Below are 23,119 nucleotides of genomic sequence, written 5' to 3'. Positions count from 1 at the left end.
AGAATATACAACAAAGAAAAGACAGTCTCTTCAATAAATGGTGCTGGGGAAACTGGATGGCTATATACAAAATAATGAAACTGGACCACTTTATCACACTACACAGAAAAATAAACTCAAAATGGATTGAAGACCTAAATGTGAGGCCTGAAACCATAAAACTCCTGGAAGGAACCATAGACAGTAATTTCTTCAACACTGGCTTTAGCAACATTTTTCTAGATGTCTCCAAAGGCAAGGAAACAAAAACAAAATTAAGCTATTGGGACTACAGCAAAATAAAAAGCTTTTGCACAGTGAAGGAAACCAACAAAACAAAAAGTCAACCTAATGAATGGGAGAAGATATTTGCAAATGATATATTCAGTAACGGTTAATATCATACATAAAGAACTTATACAACTCAACACCAAAAAACCCCAAATAACCCAAAAAATGGGCAGAGGGCCTGAAGAGACATTTTCCCAAAGAAAGCATACAGTGATGCTCAACACCACCAACCATCAGGGAAATACAAATCAAAACCACGATGAGATCCCACCTCACATCCATTAGAATGCCTAAAATCAAAAGGAAATAACAAGTGTCAGCAAGGATGTGGAGAAAAAGGAATTCTCATGCACTGTTGGTGGGAATGCAAACTAGTATAACCAACTGTGGAAAACAGTAAGGAGGTTCCTCAAAAAATTAAAAATAGAATTACCATATGACCCAGTAATTCCACTACTCGGTATTTACCCAAAGAAAACAAAAACACTACTTTAAAAAGATACGTGCACCCCTATGCTTGTTGCAACCTTACTTACAACAGCCAAGATATGGAAGCAATCTAAGCGTCCATTGATAGCTGAAAGGATAAAGAAGATGAATATTACTCAGCCACAAAGAAGGATGAGATCTTGCCATTTGCAAAAAAATGGATGGACCTACAGGGTATTATACTAAGTGAAATAAGTTAGACAGAGAAAGACAAATACCATATGAATTCACTTGTCTGTAGAATCTAAGAAACAAAATAAACAAAAAGCAGAAAGAGATCCAAAAATACAAAGAATTGGTGGTTACTAGGGGAAAGGGGGGGCAAATGGGTGAAGGGGAGTGGGAGATACAGGCTTCTAGTTATGGAATGAAGAGGTCATGGGTATAAAAGGTACAACATAAGGAATAGTTAATGACACTGTAATAGCATTGTATAGTGACAGATGGCAGCTACACTCGTGGTTAGCATAGCATAACATAGAAACTTGTCAAACCACTATGTTGTATACCTGAAACTAATGTACCACTTTGTGTCAACCATACTTTAATTTTAAAAAAAGTAATGAGATCTTTACAATTATTTTTTTGGTAATTTTTAAATAAGTTTTTATTATGTTGGTCAACATACAGTATATCCTTAGTTTTTGATGTAATGTTCCATGATTCATTATTTGCGTATAACACCCAGTGCACCATGCAACATGTGCCCTCCTTAATACCCATCATTGGCCTATCCCAATCCCCCACCCTCCTCCACTCTGAAGCCCTCAGTTTGTTTCCCAGAGTCCACAGTCTCTCATGGTTCATTTCCCCTTCTGTTTACCCCTCCCTTCATTCTTCCCTTCCTTCTCCTACGGATCTTCCTATTTCTTATGTTCCATAAATGAGTGAAACCATATAATTGTCTTTCTCTGCTTGACTTATTTCACTACAATTATTTTAAATATTTCAAACACCCTGATAAAACTGGAGTATTAAAAAAAAACTGGCACGTTTATCCATGGTAATATTTCAAGGAAAACCAAGAGATCATTCACTTAAGTAATTTTAATACCATTGGGGTGCCTTGGTAGCTCAGTCGTTAAGCGTCTGCCTTTGGCTCAGGGCGTGATTCTGGCATTCTGGGATCGAGCCCCACATCAGGCTCCTCCTCTGGGAGCCTGCTTCTTCCTCTCCCACTCCCCCCTGCCTGTGTTCCCTCTCTCGCTGGCTGTCTCTCTGTCAAATAAATAAATAAAATCTTTAAAATAAATTTTAATACCATTTTTCAAGTGCTATTTTGATAGCAATTTAATTTTAAGTCCCTGATTTAAAAAATGAAAATTTATTTTGACAGACAATTCAAACATGAGGCCCAAGGAAGATCGGGGAGAAGAAGGACAACAAAAGTGATCCTCTGTGGTCGAAAGGTTGGGATTTAGTTGCTATACATATACTTAAAAACTAATCTTCGTTAAAAAAAAAAAAAAGCCTTCCTTCTGTCTAGTCTATCATTCTAGTACCTTATATCTACCATACATCTTCACTGTATTCTCACCTGGATTTCTAAATGTTCTGTCTTGTTTCACTCCTTAAGTTTGTCACCCCCATAATGCTGCTAGGGTGACTTCGTTAAGCTGCACATCCAATCTCTCACATCCCAGCTCACACACTCTTCCATGCTATAGCACTTCTATGGAAAACACCTAAACTCTAAGGCACCATCTTTCACCATCGGGTTCCATCCAGCCTCTGTGTGGCCATTCTCTAACTCATGTCGTACATTTACTACAATTGTTTTCCTTGTAGCTCTCTGAGCAAGTCTTTCTGTCCTATGTCTGTGCTTTTGACTGTGCTGTTCCCTCCGCCTAGATATCCTCCCTTGCATATTACCTACCCATCTCCAAAAGAACAAGAACAAAATATCTTCGTTCTCCCCCCGAAAACTCAAGATACCTGTCTGGGAAGCGTGCTTCCACATTGGTAGGCAGCTGAGGGTCACTTCCCTTGCACTCTTATCACCCTTGTATTTGTTGGCAAGTCTGTCTCCCTGTAGAGAACTGGAATCTCCTCCAGGATAGGATCCATCAGCATCTTTATGTCTCTAATGTCTGCAGTAGTGATGGGTCTACAATAGGCACATGGTAGGAAGTGAGGAGTAAATTATTTATAAATTCACTGGACATGTGAATTCTCTAGAAATTAAGATTAAAATTATGAGGATGCCCCAGTGGCTCAGTCGGTTAAGTGTCTGCCTTCGGTTCAGGTCACAGTCCCAGGTCCTGGGATCAAGTCCTGCACTGAGCTCCTGCTCTGAGGGAGCTTACTTCTCCCTCTACCTGCCACTCCCCCTGTTTGTGTTCTCTCTCTCTCTCTCTCTCTGACATATAAATAAATAAATAAGATCTTTAAAAAAAAATTAAAATTCTGTTTTTTGAGAAGCATTCCCCCACCCCACCCCAGAAATGGGAATCAGTATTGGTCACAGTTTCTTAAATATTTTCTGCATGTTAATTACAGGGGACAAGGTGCATGTTTTTCCTTGTCTTTAAAAGTAGAGGACAAACATGAAAGAATATTAATCTCCAAACTGTCAACAAAATACAGTTTCTAGGAAGGTTTCCCTATGTATCAAGTTAAGCCAGCTTATGTAAAAGCAAATATATAAAAAGATATATTGGTTGGGAGGCATTAAATCACAAGTGGCAAAATTATTCCAACTCAGACTTGAACTCTGTTAGCCAGATTGCCTGGGTTTGACTATTAGCCAGCTATTTCCTAGCTATATGACCTTGGACAAGTCCTTTCACCTCTCTACATTTCTGCTTCCATGTCTGTAAAATGGAAATAACAGCATCTGCTTTAAAGTTTGACATAAGGCATATGGTAGACACTATAGAAATGTTAACTATTAGCAAACTAGTTAAATGCTATAAGGGAAATTTATAAAAACCAAAGTAACTTGAAGGCTACAAGTAGGATGAAAGGGCTTTTGGGCAGTTTGATGTGGTAGTTTGAGATGTCATGCAAAACCTAGTTTACTCCTTGTACTTTGAATCACTGTGCTTTAAGGCTTGCATCTCTCAGAGTGGTCAAATAAACCAGAATGAGGAAGCAAACAAGAGTAATGATACTCAGCCTAACTGGATGGCTTAGGTCACCAGCACCCCCATCATAGGGCAGGAGTAAGGAATAGTTAAACTAGCTGAGGCCACCCGAGGCCCACCTCAACAGCTTCCCCTGAAGTACATGGACATCAAAACAAAAATCTGAGTACCTTTGGGAAGCTGGGAGGTGAGGGGAGATGCTAGCTAGGCAACCAACAAAAAGAACAAAGGCAATGGTAAAATTCATGAATTTTCAACCAGAGAAACTTTAGTTTTTCATAGCCATCTGTATTCAAAAGTCATATCAGGTTTAGCAACCAGGCACAGAAATTCCTTTCAACCAAGATGAATTTCTAGCATGATATCGCCAACAAAAAGTGCTGTTCTCAGGGAAAATCCTCCAGCTTAGAAGCATCTGCTTCTAATTTCCACAATGAAATCTTTGATTCCTTCATTCATGGGACTTGCACACAATTCCCTCTGACACTGGAACTGCAGCTTTCTAGATACGATTTTGCTAATAATTCTCATTATCTGGTAGCAATATAGAAATTCTTATATTACACATGAATCTTAACATTGACTTTACTTATTTTTCCCCTGAATATTTTTTTCCAAAGACCGTATAATGCCTTTAAGGAAGACTGAATTAAGCATTTGGGAAGTTGCTAACTTTATTTTAACATTGCAGAAGGATTTTCCATATTATTAAATGGTTCTTAACAACACCAAAATAAATGTACAAACTGGAAAGGCAAAAGTCCACTGACAGTAGAAGTAGTAAAATATGGTATGTTGAAACAATTCAGTGAACATTAATGAACCACAGCCATATGATAACACCTATGAATCTCAGACAATGTTCAGTGAAAAAACTTATGGAAGAATATATCAATTCCGTTCTATAAATACAAAGCTCAAAAACAGGTGACTAACCAATAATTCATTCAGAGACAGATAATATATATTGGTAAGACTATGAAGAAAGGCAATGTAATGATTAACCTCAAAATGGTGCTGGATTGGGTAGTCTGGAAATAGGGGATGTCTTCAGAAAGTGGCGGGAGCTACAAAGGAGCTAGAGAAATATTATTTTTCTTATTCCTGGTAGTGGATACAATGATGTTGATTACTATTTTTGTTTAAAATGTACATAGACATTCTAAACACTTTTCTGTCTACTTCATAATTAAAAAAATAAAATTTATCAAGGTGTTGTTGAAAATGCTGTGAATGACTACATATTGGTGAGTAAACTTGAGAAAGATACACAGGTAGGACAAGTATGCAATCCTGTTATAATAGCCTGTTACTTTCAACACAAAATAAATCCGCTGAGGATCATATACAAAGACTTAAACTACAGCAAACTAAAATAATCCTTGTAAAATATCATTGTGCTTACTACACAATTGTTTCCATGGCCCAGAAATGGGGGAAAGCCTTAGATATTCTGGTGTTGTTAATGAATTCTTATAGGATTATTTACAATTTGGTAGTATGTGTATGTATTAATTTCTGGGATTCTATCTACTACTAAATGGAAAAAATAATGCAATAAAATAACAACCAAATGAAAACTTCACCACTGTATCGGATTCACAGATGATCTACTCCAACCCCTTAATTTCATCGGTAATGAAACTGACGCTATGAGACACTGATCTGCCAAGATGACACCCATCAGTCTTAGGCACCCAGTATGCTTTTCTTTTCGGGATTTTTCTTCTCTAAATTCTGTTCAAAAGCTCCTATGAGTAAGGAACAGTTTAATTTAATCTAGTCTCTTCAAAAAGTTTGTTTTTATATAAAGTTAAGAAACATGCTAAAATGATTTACTAAAGGAAAAGTACTGAAATGCTAATAAAGTTGTAAAATTATATGCAAAAGGTTCATGAAGCCAGAAAAAGAGTCTGAGATGCTAGGAATCCATATTTTACGCTTACACACATAAATTATGGGCTGCAATTATTTTGTTAACCAGACACACCCGAAAGAGTAGCATTTGCAGCATTTCCTCCACACCCTCCCACATGCACACATGTGCCAAATGTGCGGAATGGTGTGAAGTAAAACTCACAGGTCCAGGTACTCTTTACAGTAAAAGAAGATCAAAATCACAATCTATAGACTTCAAAGTAAAAGATTTCTCTGGACATTCTAACAAGGCTTTATATTGCTACAAAAGTTCTTATTTAACACCCCTTTGGGGGTTTGTCTGTGAATACGTAAGTTAGAGACAAAGTTATCACATAAACTTATAAAGACATCTGAAAATACCAATTTCAAAACTCAAAGAAAACAATGATTATTTTAATCATTAAAAAAAAAGCCTGAAACTCTGGCTTTTTAAAAGTCCTTACTTAAGAAAACACAAATGTTTATTTTATATAGGGCTTCCCTGTTATTTATGGATACCCCATTCCCCAGGAGCATCGGCCAACCATTAGCTAATCTACTCTAAGAAGATTGAGGTGATTCTGTTATTCTGGAGAAACACAAACCCACGACTATTACTACAGCTGCTGTGGGGAACATCTCGGGGAGCCGAGGCTGCATTCTTTAGGTTTTTCCCAAGGTAATCGTCACTGAGAAGCTGGCTCTCCTCTACCCATCAACCAGCATTAAATACCCTTAGCTTACTTTTAGAAGATAACTACCATAAATTTGCCAGTTCCATCAAGTGTGAAATCTTATTTTCAAGTAGTATTTACCTATATAGTAATATTCTATTTCCCATATGCCAACTCACAGGCCTTGTTTTTAGAACTCTTCTCAACCAGGGTTTTGAAATAAGATAAAAAAACCCAAAGCCACCTCAGTTATTACCTGTATATTCCAAAGAGAGTAGAAGGAAAAGCCATTTATCAGTGAACCTCTGGGCGTGTAAAGTCTACACGGTCTAACAGCGTGTCACTGAATAGCCCAGTCAAGTTGTCTCCATTTGACCTACTTGTTCATAATTTTCTGGCTCTGTGATGTGCATCCCTCCGGCACACTGCCAAAAGACAACATTCCTCCTTATAGTAATCATCCTCTAATACTTTGAGAGAGACTTAAAAGTCTGGTTTTTAAAGGGTGTGGAGGAAGGAAATCAGAATTACACTTTACCCTACAATGACAGGGTTAATCCTCCATGAAAAATGGAACTATAACTCAACGTTGAACTTAAAACAAACCAATCAAAGAAAAAACAGAAACCAGCCTATCTCTGTTTAGCACTGCTTTTTTTTATACGGCTCTAAGCACCCTGGAAAGACAACAAGTCCTGAGGCTGAACCATAGACTCTGATCCTGAGAAAAACAGATGAGCAGCCTATTCCACGGTCAACCGTTCCTCAAGGCAGGACCACTGTCCAACACCAACGGAGCAACACTGTCATCATACTCCCTTAATCATATCGAAGAAAATGTTATATGACGCCAACAAATGTCTTGGAATCTTATCATCTCAGATCCAGGGGCAAAACTATTCAAGTGTTCAAAATGTACTCATTAAGAGAGGAGTGCCTATTTTCTTTCATGACCTTCACATTTGGAAAACTGAATTAAGAAAACATGGTGTTGGTACTAATCATGGGCTCTCCAGAGAAAGCTGGATGAAAATTCTTTTTCAGATAAGGTTTGGAAAGTTGTAAGTTACCTACTGGTTACCTTCGATACAGTTCTTGATAATGAAGAGACAAGTTCAGAAATTTCCTCTAAAGAGTCTTTCAAAAACATCTTCCAATTGCATTAATCTGTCTAGAATTTGGAAATTACTTGCTCTAAGAGTAGAAGTGATGACAGTTTATGAAAAATCTAAATCTAATATTATACTTAATGGTGAAAGACTGAATGGTTTTCTTCTAAGATGGGAACAAAGCAAGTATATCTGCTCTTACCACTCATATTCAAAGTTGGAAGGCTTACTATCTGATTTTCAGACTTAGTATAAAGAATACATACATTAATCAAAGCAGTATAACATTGGCCTAAAGAGATACTAGTTAATGGAATAGAAAGTCCAGAAATAGAGGCATCCTAAAATGTCATTTGATTTTTGATAAAGGTGCTAAGGTACTTTGGTGAGGGAATAAACTTTTTCAACAAATAGTGCTGGAACAATTAGATATTCATACAGAAAAGAACTGACCTCAACCCAAAAACAAAGATTAACTTGAAATGAATTACAGATTCAAATATAAAAGCTAAAACTGTAAAACTTACAGAAAACATCTAGGAGATCCTGTTGATGAAATATTTTTTGAAAGGATAAATTGGACTTCTTTACATTTAGAAATTCTGCTCTTTGAAAGTCACTTTAAAAATGGCAATGCAATCCCCACACTGAAAAAAATATTTTAAAAACATTTATCTAATTAAACACTTAAATCCAGGATACACAAATAGTTCTAACAGAAGACAACTTAGTTAAAAATATGGCCAAAAAATTTAAACAGTCACTTCACTGAAAAAGATATACAAATGTCAAGTAAGCATTTGAAAAGGTGCTCAACATTATCAGTCATTAGGAAAACACAATTAAAAACTATAGTGATATACCATAATGCATACCCCTAGAATGTTTAAAGTTGAAAAGACTGACAATACCAAGCCTTGGTGAGAATCTGAAGCAATGAGACTCTCAGACACTGCTGGTGAGAATGTTAAATGATGTAACTACTTTGGAAAACAACTGACAGCTTCTTACAGGGTCTCACATTCATTCATCATAGAATTCAGATATCTCATTCTTAGGTATCTGCCCAAGATAAATGAAAAGATACATCCCCTGAAGACTTACACTTGCAATCCTTATCAAAATACCAATAACATTTTTCATAGAACTAGAATAATACTAAATGGAATCACAAAAGGCTCCAAATAGCCAAGCAATCTTAAAAAAAAAACACAAAGCCAGAGGCATCACAATCCCAAATTTCAAGATACACTACAAAGCTGTAGTAATCAAAATAGGATGGTACCAGAACAAAAACAGATACACAGATCAATAGAACAGAATAGAGTCCAGAAATAAACACATGTTCATATGGTCTACTAATCTATGACAAAGGAGGCAAGAATATACAGTGGGAAAAAGACAGTCTCTTCAATAAACAGTGTTGAGAAAACTAGACAGTTACATGCAAGAGGATGAAACTGGGCCACTTTTTTACACTATATGCAACAGGATTAAGGACCTAAATGTGAAGCCTGAAACCGTAAAACTCCTGAAAGAAAAAATAGGAGGTAATTTTTAGCAACATTTTTCTAGATATGTCTACTACGGCAAGAAAAACAAAAGCAAAATTAAACTATCGGGACTACACCATATCAAAAGCTTTTGCACAGAGGAGGAAACTGTCAACAAAACAAAAGGGCAACCTAATGAATGAGAGAATATATCTGCAAATGATATATCCGAGGATTTCTACCCGAAATATATAAAGAACTCATACAACTCAACACCAAAAAAATCCAAATAATCCAATCAAGAATGGGCAGAAGACATGAATAGACATTTCTCCAAAAAAGACATACACATGACCAACAGACACATGAAAAGATGCTCAACATCACTCATCATCAGGGGAATGCACATCAAAACCACAATCAGATATCACCTTACACCAGTCAGAATGTCTAGACTCAAAAGACAAGAAATAAGTGTTGGTAAGGGCATAGAGAAAAAGGAATCCTTGTGCACTGTTGGTTGGAATACAAGCTGGTACAGCCACTGTGGAAAACAGAACGGAGCTTCCTCAAAAAATTAAAAATAGAATTACCATATAAACCAGTAATTCCACTACTGGGTATTTACCCAAAGAAAACAAAAACACCAATTCAAAAAGATATATGCACCCCTATGTTTGTTGTAGCATTATTTACAATAGCCAAGATATGGAAGCAACCCAAGTCCATCGTTTACTGAATGAATAAGGAAGGTGTGTTATATATGCACGATGGAGTATTACTCAGCCATAAAGAAAGAATGAAATCTTGCCATCTGTAAAAATATGGATGGACCTAGAAGGTATAATGCTAAATGAAATAAGTCAGACTGAGGAAGACAAATACTGTATGATTTCACTCAAAAGGAATTTCACTCATATGGAATTTAAGAAACAAAACAAAGGAACAAAGGAGAGAAACAAAAAACAGACTTCTAAATACAGAGAACAGGGGTGCTTGGGTGGCTCAGCCGTTACCATCTGCCTTTGGGTCAGGTCATGATCCCAGGGTTCTGGGATCTAGCCCCACATTGGGCTCCCTGCTCGGCGGGAAGCCTGCTTCTCCCTCTCACACTCCCTTTGTTTGTGTTCCCTCTCTCACTGTCTCTCTCTGTCAAATAAATAAAATCTTAAAAATAAATAAATAAATAAATAAATAAATAAATAAATAAATAAATACAGAGCAAAGTGGTGGTTGCCAGAGGGGAGGTGGGTGGAGGGATTGGGAAATATATAAAGGGGATTAAGAGTACACTTACTGTGATGAGCACTGAAAAATGGATAGAATTGTTTTATTATACTGTATACCTGAAATTAATATAATACTGTATGTTCACTACGCTTAAATAAAAAATTTAAAAGTATAAATGCATTGATTTGTGTGCCTCCAATTAAAAAAAAATTATACATGAATGTTCATTGTAACTTCATCATAATAAAGTCCCATTCTAAACTGGAAACAACCCAAATATCCATTAATAACAGGTGAATGAATAAACAAATTGTGATAACTGAATACTATCCAATAATAAAAAGAACTATCGACATACGCAGTAAAATGCATGAATCCAAAAAGCATTATTATGCTAAGTGAAAGAAGTCAGATACAAAAGCAAGGCACAAAAAACTACAAGTCAGATGATTCAATTTACATGAAATTCTATAAAAGGCAAAACTAAAAATCAGCAGTTGTCGTGGGTAATGGGGGTAAGGGAGAAAGGAGGAAAAGGAGGAAGTGGTGGAAGAGAAGAGGACCAACTTTAAAAAGGGGTGTAGGAAACTTTTTGGCATGACAAAAATGTTCTATATCTTGATTGTGACACTGGTTACATGATTATGTACATATCTCAAAAGTCACCAAATTATCTACCCAAAATGTATGAACTTTATTTTTATTGTATGTAACTTATACTATAAAAAAGCTGATTTTAAAAAATTTAATGAATCGAATGTTCATTAAAGCGCCGTATGTGTTAATACCACATTACCTCAAACCTTTGCTGCATGACACAGAGTATAAACACAATATTAGCTACTGGCTAAACCCCATGGCTTCAGAAAGTTTAAACCAGACCTTAAAAATTAAAATTTCGGATTCACGGTGATTTGGAAAAAGACTATAATTTTAAATGTTTTCATAAGTAAAAACAAAGGTTGGTCTTTTATGTATACCAATGGTATCACTTAGTAAAAATTCTGGAGAGATAAAAGAAAATGTCTTGTTAAACAAAAATTGCACAGCTGAGTTTTAAACAGGTAGCATTTCATTTATCACATGGTGTAAGTGTTCACTGGTTTGTCTGTCTCCCCTCATCATCCAGGCTCCAACTTCCAGAGGATAGGTCCATGCCTTGCTCATCACTGAATTTCCAACAAAATGCTTGGCATATAACTGATAGCTGGATGAAAGAATTGCAGATGTTCTCATGCTAAATTTGGGTTCATCTGCAAAGTTCACATGTAAGTAAAACTTCCTACAGAAAGGCCTGTGGTAAGTATGTTTCCATAAAACATTAGCACTTAAAGGTTACAATGTTCTAAAGAGAAATCAAGCAAATGTACTTAGTGTTTCACCTTCAAATGTACAACGTGCAATCATTTCTAAACATCTTTATTTTAATTTTCCTTTAATAACCAATCCTACAAATTACTAGACATTTTTTTTGTAAGGTAACAACTGCTCTGAACAAAGATTAATAGTGTGAAATTTTATGTATATCTGTCTTCTAATAAAATCCAATGATCAGGAATTTTGTGCCACATTAAATGCATTATCACAGGAAGTACAGTACATTTGAAAAGACTACCCTATCCTGTTCAGTCTGACACAAAAATTCTCTATGGCAAAATCAATGTAAGCTAATTAAGGAACACGAGTTGATTTAGTATCTGGCAGAAACTAAAATTGACTTAAAAAGGTACTAAAAAAAAAAAAAAAGAAAATGTCACATCCTATTTTGCAAATGCTCTAGAAATGTTTTATCAACAGGATGACTGTGACCAGTAGCAGGGAAAAAAACAAAGGCTGCAGAGTTAGAAGAACAGTACCATGTTCTGGTTTTGTCACAAATTGTATCAGGTAAAGTTGTCAAGTCATACAAATTATTTAACCTTCTCATCTATAAAATAGAGGGACTACCACTCTGAAGATCAAATAAGGTAACCAAAGTAAAAATTCATTTTAAAACTATAAAATGTCTTATAGATATTTATAAATACTATGATGCAAGAACATCTAGTTGAAGAAAATACATGCTCACCTTCAATTTTTTTTTTTTAAGATTTTATTTATTTGACAGAGACACAGCGAGAGAGGGAACACAAGCGGGGGGGGAGTGGGAGAGGGAGAAGCAGGCTTCCGGCTGAGCAGGGAGCCCAATGTGGGGCTCGATCCCAGGATCCCAGGACCCTGGGATCATGACCTGAGCCGAAGGCAGATGCTTAACAACTGAGCCACCCAGGCGCCCTGCTCACCTTCAATTTTTAAGAAAGAGGTAATATATCTGAATCATGGTTCTTACTCTGTTGAATACTCTGCATCCTTGACCTACGAGGGTGTCCATGCACACACACAGCATCTGTGCTTCATTTTAGAGCATCATAGTCTCCCTCTCATGACCTGCAGCCCTGGATAAACACTGCAGCAATTTCTACACTCTTCTTTTTCCTGTCGACACCTATCAGTAGCACATGACCATCCAGGTAACTATAGAAGACCCTGAGGTGTGTCTGTACAGGATATCACGTTTACAAAGCACTTGCAAATACACTATCTTAGTAGTATCTTCCATTATCTAACAATACTTTAAGATCTGTGACCTCTCTCAAATATCAGATATGATTCAACTTCTGAAGAGTGATCTATTATAATACCAAATTCTAACGATAGAATTCTTAATCATGCTATATGGCCACATTTCTATCTGCATTTAGATAAAAAAACCTCATTAATTAAGATGCATATACCATTCTGAAGACCTATTATTTTATTTTACATTTTGGCATCTCAGAGAACTGAAAGAAAACCATTTGGAATTATTTTTACAATTAATAATTATTCCCATAACCAAACATATATATAGATAGATAGATAGATATAGATAGTATTTTTAAAAATTATCATAAGAAGCAAATCAATGACATCTTGATTTGTTTCTTTGAGGAAAATGTTCTATTGTATAGCTACATTCTATTGGTAATCTTCAAAATTCAATCTTTACAGCTTTTGAACACGTAAACAAAATTTATATTTTTTAATGCTACATTAAATCTAACTACTTATTACTGTTATAAAAGTTATATTTTAATCATATGTCAGACTTGGAAATAGATAAAATGGATTTTCATAAACACAGTTTTTAGTTTGTGTTTGGGTCAACTGCTCCTGGCCTGTGGAAGGTTCAAATTCATAAAGATATTTACAAAACAACTTCCATTACCATCTCACTTCTAGGTCAAGGGGCCAAGCACAGCAACTGAAATGGTCAGAGGCCCATGTCATTTTGACTACCCCCTCATGGAAAACTTGATCACCAGAACAAGAGTGGACAACACCACTTGTCAAACCAAGGAGAAGAAACTGCAGGAATGGATAAATGGGCGTTTCCAATGCATTAAGCTTGTGTCTCGGTCAGCCCCAGGAAAGCAGAGGAAGGCTGTGCATATTGTACTGTCACTGCCAGAACACTCATGGCATGAGGAAACAAGAAACCTGTTCTGATGCAGGCTGGGAAGAAACGCCAAACTAAGGAATTTCAAAAGAGACCTTGTCTTCCTGGGTTGAGAAATCAGAGATAATTTCTATGATTGAAGTCTATTGCTAATTTTTAAAACCCAATCTTTACTTAGTCTTTTGAAAGTTTATGGAACAAAATTTGTATTTTTCATAACCTTTTGAATATTTAAGCAACAAAATGTGTATTTCCAAAGCCAACATGAAATTTGAATACATATCACTATCGTACAATTTATACATAACATATCATTCACATACATGTCAGGCTTGGGAGATACACATAAACACAATTCTGTTACCTTTTTTAATGGGTCAAATGCTTGCTTCCCTGACTTATGAAGGTTTAAATCTAGATGACAGTTCTCTCACATTATACAGATCAGAAAAAATAAAGCCATAATATTGTTGGGCTTACGTCAAGAGCCAACTGTTTTCTAGGAGCCATGGAAGAATTCAAGAGAGTAGAAATATAGCATCTTATGTGTCCTCAAAACACCTTACTGCCTACCTGGGAAGACATGACTAACGTCCACAGCACAGACAATAATGTCATACAAGAAAAAGGATACACGAACACGAGTCACCACTACAACAAGCACTAGAAAATGGAATTCAACTGACCCCTAACCAACCTACCAAGCCCCCAAACAACATTTCATAGCCTTTCCCATCCCCTTGGCAATTGAGTATTTATTTCAGTCTTCTCAACTGAAAATAGTTTATACATTAAAATGCATTAACTTAGATCCTGTATCTATGAATATGCTGCTTACAAATTTTCTGAAAACAAGTATACATAAGCCAACCAATCATTAAAGGAAACTTTATAAGTTAGATAACTTTCATTAGCTTTCCTGCTAGTTTTTACTCTACAACTAAAATTTATGAAAATGTCTCTTTGTATTTCTGTAGGCACCAGTTAAAGCAAATAATTTCGTAAATTACAAATAATCAGTTAAACATCCTCTTTATAACTTAAAATTAATGTGGGCTCAGTTAATGCATATTTGGGGTTAAAAAGATTTATCTGGAATTTATTTTAAATTCTACATGACATTTGACATTTCTTAAAAACTTTCCCTGATCTGATTTCCTTAAATTTCCCTAAGCTCACATTTGAAAATCCTGGGTTTATTTGAACTAAAATTGCCTCAAATATGTTAATTTTCTGAATCTCCTTCTATAATTACCAGTAACATGAGTTTCTCAACGGAAATTTCAGAAATGGCACCACCGCAACTGACCTTTGTTTCAGTGTGACACTAAACTATGCAAAAAATTAACTTTACCACTATATTTAGATGGGTTTAGTTAAGTATAGAATTCTATTTTCTTTGGAAAAAAAATGCCTAAAGCATTTCTGATTGCTGTGATAAAATATATGCACCACACAAAATTCCACTCTATTTTTTGGCTCACATATGCCACTAACTTTACTGCTGAGGTTTTTCATAACACCATATTACATCACTCCAAGATCAGACTGATAAACATTAATATTTTTCAGTCACGGGCTTAGAAATAGAAAATAAAGGTACTAACCACTTGAGGGAAAAAAAATCAGTTTATTTTTTATATCCTATTTTTGAAAGCCATAAGAAAAGTCCTTACTTCAAACATCTTTAAAATAATTACGGTTTCATAAAATTAAAGTTGGTTTCCAAGTTAGCTATATCTGAAATTTCTAGCCCAATTTCCCTTTTGTCTTTCATTTACTTATTTAAATCGAGTTCTAACTCAGGTACCAAACAAAATAAACTATAAAGTTATAATTCATTTTTTATCATTAATGCAATGACTGTAGCCAATGGAAAATTTTTTAGAAAAGTTTTTTTTAACTCTTATTTTGTAGAGAAACTACCTCTTAATTTATTTGTTTCTAAGGTTAAATTTTTACCTTCAAAATATTTTACAAACTGTTATGGAATTATGAGGAAGGGAGTTAAGAATTCAGTTGTGTTATACTTCCCCATTAAAGCCCCACCCTCTGAGCAGCGTCCTCTAAGGTGTCAGAACATCCCTTACTTCTTGGTAATACTTATCAAAATTGAACAATTATATACTCTGTTATTTAATATCTGCCTTTCCAGCCAACAGGTTAAAGCTTCAGGAGACCATGTACCATAATGCCTGTTGAACTCTCACTATTGCCAAGGCCTTTTGCATAGGGTACATACTAGTTGCCAAAAGAATGAAAAAATAAGACATTTAAAGAGTATTAGCCTTAGAAGGAAGCATATCTAAAATAATAAAATGGTATATAATAATGATCCATTTATTTGGAAACTTCATCCATCTACATAACAGAATTAGAACTGGCAATAAATAAATGAGGTCTTTAGGGAATTAATACTCAAATTATATAAATCCTGCTACAAAGAAATGGATATAATAAATTAAGAAAGCCCTATTTGAAAAAATATATTTTATATAAGTTTTTGGTATTTTCTAATTCTTCTAAAGCATAATTATAATCCACTGGGAGATAAATCTAAACAATAATTAATCTAGCAAAGCTAGAATAATTTTGCTAGGCACTAGTAAATTATAAGATATGGTTGTTGCCCTCAAGAAACTTACAGCTGGGGAGCTAGAAAATATATAATCCTACATAAAGGACTACATAAAGTAGGGTGTACTAAGTTCTAATGAAGTGATACAGACGTTATGCAGCTCCGGTCAGAAGTGGAAGAGCAAGGAGGACCCAAACTAAGTATCAGTCTGATAATGGAGACAATGGGGGACAATGAGGAGTACAGTTTGGTTAGACTTAAGGACCTGTGAGATGACAATGGAAAATAATTCAAGTAACTACGATACAAGGATGGTAAATTCATGTGCCTACAGGGGCAGGCAAGAAAGGAGGGAAGCCTGCAGGATGAAAATGCCAATAGCCACCTGGCCTCAGTGTTGGGGGCAAGAGGATCTCCTCTGGGGACTATGGTGGACTTCAGAGTACAAACCCCATTTGAAAGGGGAAGCTATTATGTCCCTCCCAAAAAATCATTGCCATGCCTTCCAGTTTTGCAAAAGAAGGTGCAGAATTCAATTTTTTTAAATTAAAAATTTTCACCTTTTAAACGTTGCCAAATAAATGTTTTAATACTATGTTAGAAACCAAAACATGTCTGCAGCCAGTCTTCCTGGTGGGCCACAGGATTGCAGCTCTGGTTTGGCATATCGAATTCTGTGCTTAAGAGAGCTGGACTTCATCCTGTAGTCACTGACTTAAGAGACTTAGCATTTATTTCAAAATTTGCTTAGTTTTATACCTCTGCACACTCCAGTATTTACCATGTAAAACACCTAGGGCTGCCAAATTTTTTCACATTGGCCTTGTGTCAGAATTTCTCTGTTACAAGCCAATTACGCTCATTTAACTAACTGTGGAGTGACTTACAAGTTTCAGCTGAAAAAACATTCAAAATGATACTAATAAAGCAGTGTTGACAGAGCAGTACCTAAGAGAATGCTGACATTATGTGTATGCCACAACCCACTGGAAACACACATATAGCCCCTGGAGCTCCACTTCTCAAAAAACATGCGCCATAATCCACTGCAAAAGAAAAGCCCTTGTTCTTTCCAGCATTTTCCCATAATTAGCAACTTTCTAAAGACTATTACTATACTTTTCTTTTATTACCAAACAACACTCAAACATATGTAACAAAGTTTTAATTCTACCATTCACTGTAAGCTTTTAACTACCCAAAACCAATATTTAAGCATTAAAGGCCTATGTGTTAACATTTTAATAAGCTTAGGGAAAGAAAAGATAATTAGTATCAGAGACTTGTTGATTCATTTTGATGATAGTATTACAGAAAGTTAGCATTATAATTGAAAGGTAATTCCCAGAAGAGAAAATTCTTGGTGCATAATTATGACATACAATACAGAACTATGAAAATTGCATAATCACATGCTTTGAAATAATATTCACAATGGAAGATATCAGCAAGGTATTAAAAAATATTATACAAGCACAATGTTTCTATTACTTAATTTGTTCTGGCTCTTGGGAACCCCTAACCTGAGCCATCCATTCCATGAATGAAGGCTTCCAAGTCTGTGGGGGCACTAGGATGTGTGGCTGGTCAGCTGAAACCTATCACCATTGCTGAAAAAGAAGCCAACTCAAAGCACAGGTCTCCCTGGGGCTCTGTTGTATCCTTTTCATAGAAAGGATCAACTGGTTGAAGTAAAGAACATATCTTTACTAGAAACAGAACAAAACAAAGTCTCAACACAAAGCAACAGTGCTTCCAGGATATAGTTCTTATCAAAGGGATGCAATTTAGAATAAAGAAACTGCATTTGAACTGTTTTTCTATTTCTAAAGAACCTGACTACAATCTAAACACTAGGAGCTTCACCAATAATAACTAGAAGGAAGCTCAAAGGCTTCCCACATCCCTTTCAGAGCCTGTTGAGGACCCTCATGGTCTCCAGTATTCTGAAGTCCCACCCCACAGTCTATCAGACATATTAAAGAGTACTCACATTCAATATTGGATATTTATAAGAAACTGAACTGAAAATAAGAATTCTTTCAAAAGCTTTTTATTCCTTGAGCCCACTCCAATCAGGTTTTGTCCCCATCCCTCCACCAACACAGCTCTTGTCAAGGTCACCAATGACTTTCCTTGCTAAATCCAATGAGCAACTCAGTCCTCATCCTACTTGACCTCACACACCTCTCAACCTATGACACTACGAGTCACTCTCTCTTTCCTCAGACACTTTCTTTACTTGACTTCGAGGACGTTCTTCCAATTTCCCTCCTATCATTCTGGCTGTTCCTTCTCAGTCTCCTTTACTGGTTCCTTCTCACCAACTCAGCCTCTACAGGTTGAAACACCTCAGGTTCAGCCCAAGTGCCTCATCACAGAAAAACAACTCACAGTTCATTCTTCCCACCTTGTGGGTCAATAGAAATAACAATATCTTCTAATAATAACACTTAGGGAATGGAGACACTTAGGTCCACTATGTTGGAAATATGTGCATAATTCCTTTGTTGTAAGGTAATTTCTTAGAAGATTTCTTCTCTTCTTCAACAAACTGTAAATACTGGTATGAGCCAAGGCTTGGCCATGGATTGCTTTCTCTGTCTACAAACATTCCTTAAAGGATCTCATCCAAATTCTGTTGGCATCTTCCAGATTTGAATCTCCAGTCTGGATGTCTTAAACTCCAGATTCCGATATCCAACAACCTACTCAACTTCTCCACTTGCAAGTCAAACATTACACGTTTAAAGCAGCTCCTAGTTATCTTTTGCAAACCAACTCCTCCATCAGATCCCCATCTCGGTTCCTGGCAACTCAATAACTATGCAAAAAGCCTTGATGTTACCCTTACTCTGATTTCGCTCATACTCCTCTAACAGTTGGCCAGGAAATCTCAGCAGTTTGATCTACCAAATAAATCCTGGTCATTTCTCACCATCTCCTCCACTGCTATTGACATTTCTCAGTTGGATTATAATCAACAGCTACTAACTTGTATCCCTGCTTCTGCACTTGACCACCCTGCTCCATTTTTCTATCTCAACATAGCAGCCAGCGATTCTATTAAAATGCAAATCATATCCCTTTACTCCTCTGCTCAAAGGTCTCCAATGATTCCCCATTTCACTCAGAGTAAAAACCTAAGGTCTTAAAATGGTCCATCAGGCAGGCCCTACAGAACATGCCACCTAAACCTCTTTGGCCTCATCTACTACAACTCTGTGACCTTCTCGCTGCTCCTGAAACATACCAAGCACACTTCTGCTTGAGGCCTTTGCTAATCTCTGATGGAATGTTCTTTCCCCCAAGTATCTCTGTATGGCCAACTTCCTCTTTCGAGTCATCTTCTCAGTGAGCCCTACTGTGACCATACTACTTCAAATTGCCAAAGGCCCCAGTATCCTCCTCCAGCACTATCAATGTCCCTTACCCTGTTCTATTTCTCTTTTTTCCAACCACACTTAGTACTTTCTAAAATACTATAAAATTTGCTTCGTTGTGTTTATTGTTTGTCTTCTAAAAGGATATAAGCTCCATGAAGGCAGGCCTTTTGTCTTTGTCTTGTTCACTGACATATCTCTAGGACCTAGAACAGTACCTGGCACACAGCAGGCATACATTATATTAAATGAATGAAGTTAAATAAACATTTAATAATTTCAATTTCATAGTTTTCTTTTAATATTTGAGTCTTTTACTAGATTCTAACCTTTTTATTGTCTGTTGTTGTTCCTAGAAAAGCTCCTTTGTACTTGAAGTAGAGAAAGATCCCAGCCTGACCTCATGGCCCCACACAAATCCAGCAGCCCCAGGGAAGCAAGGGACAGCCTACCTTTGGCCATTAGTGATCCTTCTCCCTAAAACTAGGACTCCGTTTCACATTTATCTGGAAACATCTAATTCCTTTCCACACACATGTATTTTGTTCCCCCACCTAGATAAGAAGCACTTTGGCAGTACTTGCACAAAGTATTCAACATTGTCCTGGATACTTCATAGATATGTAAAATCCATCTTTTGATGAACTTAGTAAACTTCATTCTTTAAAAAATGTTCACTAAGTTCAAGATATTACACAACATGTAACAGGGCATGGGGTTATCCAGGGTAGGTCCTGCTTTTAATGAACACAGTAGAATGATACATCATGATTATTCTGCAGGATCCTGTGCCTATTTTGACTGGTCTTATAATTATGCTGTTTAGATGTAAATGTGTCTTTCTAATGTGCTTAAGTTTGTTTTTCTTAAACGCTCCTTTTGAAACTTTCAGACTATTAATTTCCGTTGAATGACTGGTTTAAAATCGTAAGCTTTGGACCTCATGAGAGAAAATTACAAAGGGGTCTGACCCACATGATATAAACTGTGCCAATGGTGAGGGGGTAGGGATGAGAGAAATAAACAACAATTGCTTTATAGCAATAATCATGGGTCTCTTTTAAAAGTAGGTAAAATCTATAGGATACAAGAGCAGAAGACATGGGCCATTTAGTACTCTTTATGTTTAAAAATACTTTGCACAACCTCAATTATCATAAAGAGAATATTTTTTAATCTGAAGATTTATTTTTTGGCATCTGGGAAGAAAAAAATTATCTAGCAAGCAGAAGCTGAGAGAGACTACTGGAAATTAGAAGAGAATTAGGAAAAATCAACCGATTAGTGATCAATGGGACAGGCCAGCCTCTACTCTTAGTGTAGCAACATAGACTGCCCGCTATCTGTAACTAAGAAATACTAGGTTTTGTTGCCTGCTGAATGTCATCAAAAACAAAACAATAAAATCTCATGAGCTGCTTGTAAATTAAAGGCTCAGGGACTTCCAAGAAAACTAAAAATCCTATATACCATTTTTTTTGTCTTCAGTAATGAGAGCTAACATCACTTGACAATACTGTGTCAAACCATGCCACTGCTTTATATGTGCTATTTCATTTAATAATCAAAACAACACTGTGGTGTAGTTACTATCGTTATCCTCATTTTACAGATAAGGAAAAAGAGGTTCAGAGAATTAATTAACTCCCTCAAGGTTACACACTAAAAGAAGTGGAGCCTGGATCTGGGCCCCAGAGGACTGATTTCAAAGACCTTGTTCTTAACCATTATACTTTCCTGCTTTTCTTCCATGTCACCTCCGAAACGTACTACTCTTTTCTGCAGTCATTTCAGCGAGCAACTTGTCAGAGTTGTGACCCTATGGTGAGCACATTTTTTTTAATTCTCTAAGATTACACATGCTAAGTTTTTGCTGTTCTAAGCAGTATCTCATTTGAGCAGAATATATTTACTACCCATTTGTAAAACTTCTGTTATTTTACCTGTTTTTCACCTTCCTAATGAGCCTATGTCAAAATTGTGAGCCTTTTCTTAAACCACAAAAAATGCCCTTTTTCTCTTTAGGGAAACACGAAAGAAAGATACATCTATATCTTTTGTTTCTCTTTGTAAGCACTTTGCTTTATCTATTAAATTTCTCATAATCCTATGTTTTACAGTAAATGCTTCCTGGAGACAGCCCCCGACTTCAGCATCTGAATTTCACTGTTGTTGTAGGTAGAGACAGGATGTTTCCAGGGATGTTTACAAAAAGATAACTTGAAGGAGGGGGAAGGGTATCCAGGGGAGGAGAAAAGTGTGTAAAAGGTGGGGACATAATGGCAGGAAGAGGCAAACAAAAAACAAAACAAAACAAAAAAAGAGAAAGAAAAAAGAATTTTTCACATATCTTCTTAAGAATGAACTATTCTGAATATATTTAGAAAGCAGTCCTTTGAAATTGGGGTCCAGCCTAGATCATTTATGGATCAATGAAACAATGAATCAGGAGGGACGTTGAGATGTCACCTACCTGGCACTTAATACCCAACATCTCACTGTAAAGGCCTAGAACACAGGGAGAAGGAAGAAAGGGAGAAAGAGATGTTCCAAGGGACTCTGCACAGGAGCAGAGGTAGAAGAGCCTTGAGGAGGTAAAATTCTGCCTCCCTGAGCTACTGCTTTGTTTACTCTGGGCAAGTCTGAGTCTATCTCAACAGAGCCCCAGAAGACTTCGATGTCAATCAGAAAATGGCAGCCCATCCTTAGGCCAGCAGACTCACTGCTTGGGCTACAGAGTAGGGGGCTAGGTTTTAGTGCTCAGATGGCACTAATCTAGACTAGACTGAAGGTCAGAAGCAGCTTGTACTCTTGGCACTGTTGTGTGCTGTGAAACTCTGAGTCACGCAACCTCACAGGGCCTCAGTCCCTCCACTTCTAAAAAATGGTGAGTCTAGCTGCCACCCAAGGTCTCCTCCCTCTTCCCAATTCTCAGTTAAAATCTGGCAGTATCCAGCTGGTATATTCCTGTGTCCCTGAAATACTGTGGATTGAGTTGAGACTTCAGTGTTTTTGTTGCATTTTTTTCTCTCACATTTCTTAAGTATTTTTCTCTTTTCATCTTAAGACGATATTCTCCTTTCAACTTCAAAGTGCTCAACTTTTCTTGAGCCATCAAAAGGTCGGACACCACATATCAGCCCCAAACTCACCAAATGTCCATACAGAATGGATAAATAAACTGGGTACATTCATCCACAGAAATGAAAGAAAAAAAGCACTGCTACCTACATCAATTTGGACATGACACTATGTTGAGCTGAAGAAGCCAGAAAAGGGAACTCATATGTGATTGCACTTAAATGCAGTCTGAGAACAGTTTAAAACTAACCAATGGCAATGAACATCAGAATAGCAGTTATCCCTCGGGCAGGGATTACGGGCAGGGATTACGAGTGTAAGGAGAGGCTTCTGGGGGTGGGAATGGGGG

At 36.5% G+C, this 23,119-nt stretch overlaps 1 protein-coding gene across 5 annotated transcripts in view; it reads right to left on the bottom strand.

Moving 5' to 3' along the window:
• FRMD6 (FERM domain containing 6) overlaps positions 1 to 23,119 on the bottom strand; it is a 95,937-nt gene that overhangs the window by 45,944 nt on the left and 26,874 nt on the right. Inside the window, exon 1 of one of the 5 annotated variants that reach the window (XM_034648353.1) lies at positions 2,695 to 2,835. The exons of the other annotated variants lie outside the window; for them this stretch is intronic. The gene's annotated coding sequence lies outside the window, so the exon portion shown is untranslated. Of the gene's footprint in view, positions 1 to 2,694; positions 2,836 to 23,119 lie in introns of those variants that run through there. 5 annotated transcript variants of the gene reach the window in all.

Source organism: Ailuropoda melanoleuca, chromosome 20, assembly GCF_002007445.2.
Source record: "Ailuropoda melanoleuca isolate Jingjing chromosome 20, ASM200744v2, whole genome shotgun sequence".
Lineage (NCBI taxonomy): Eukaryota > Metazoa > Chordata > Mammalia > Carnivora > Ursidae > Ailuropoda > Ailuropoda melanoleuca.
This window is presented reverse-complemented; position numbering and strand designations above follow the sequence as displayed.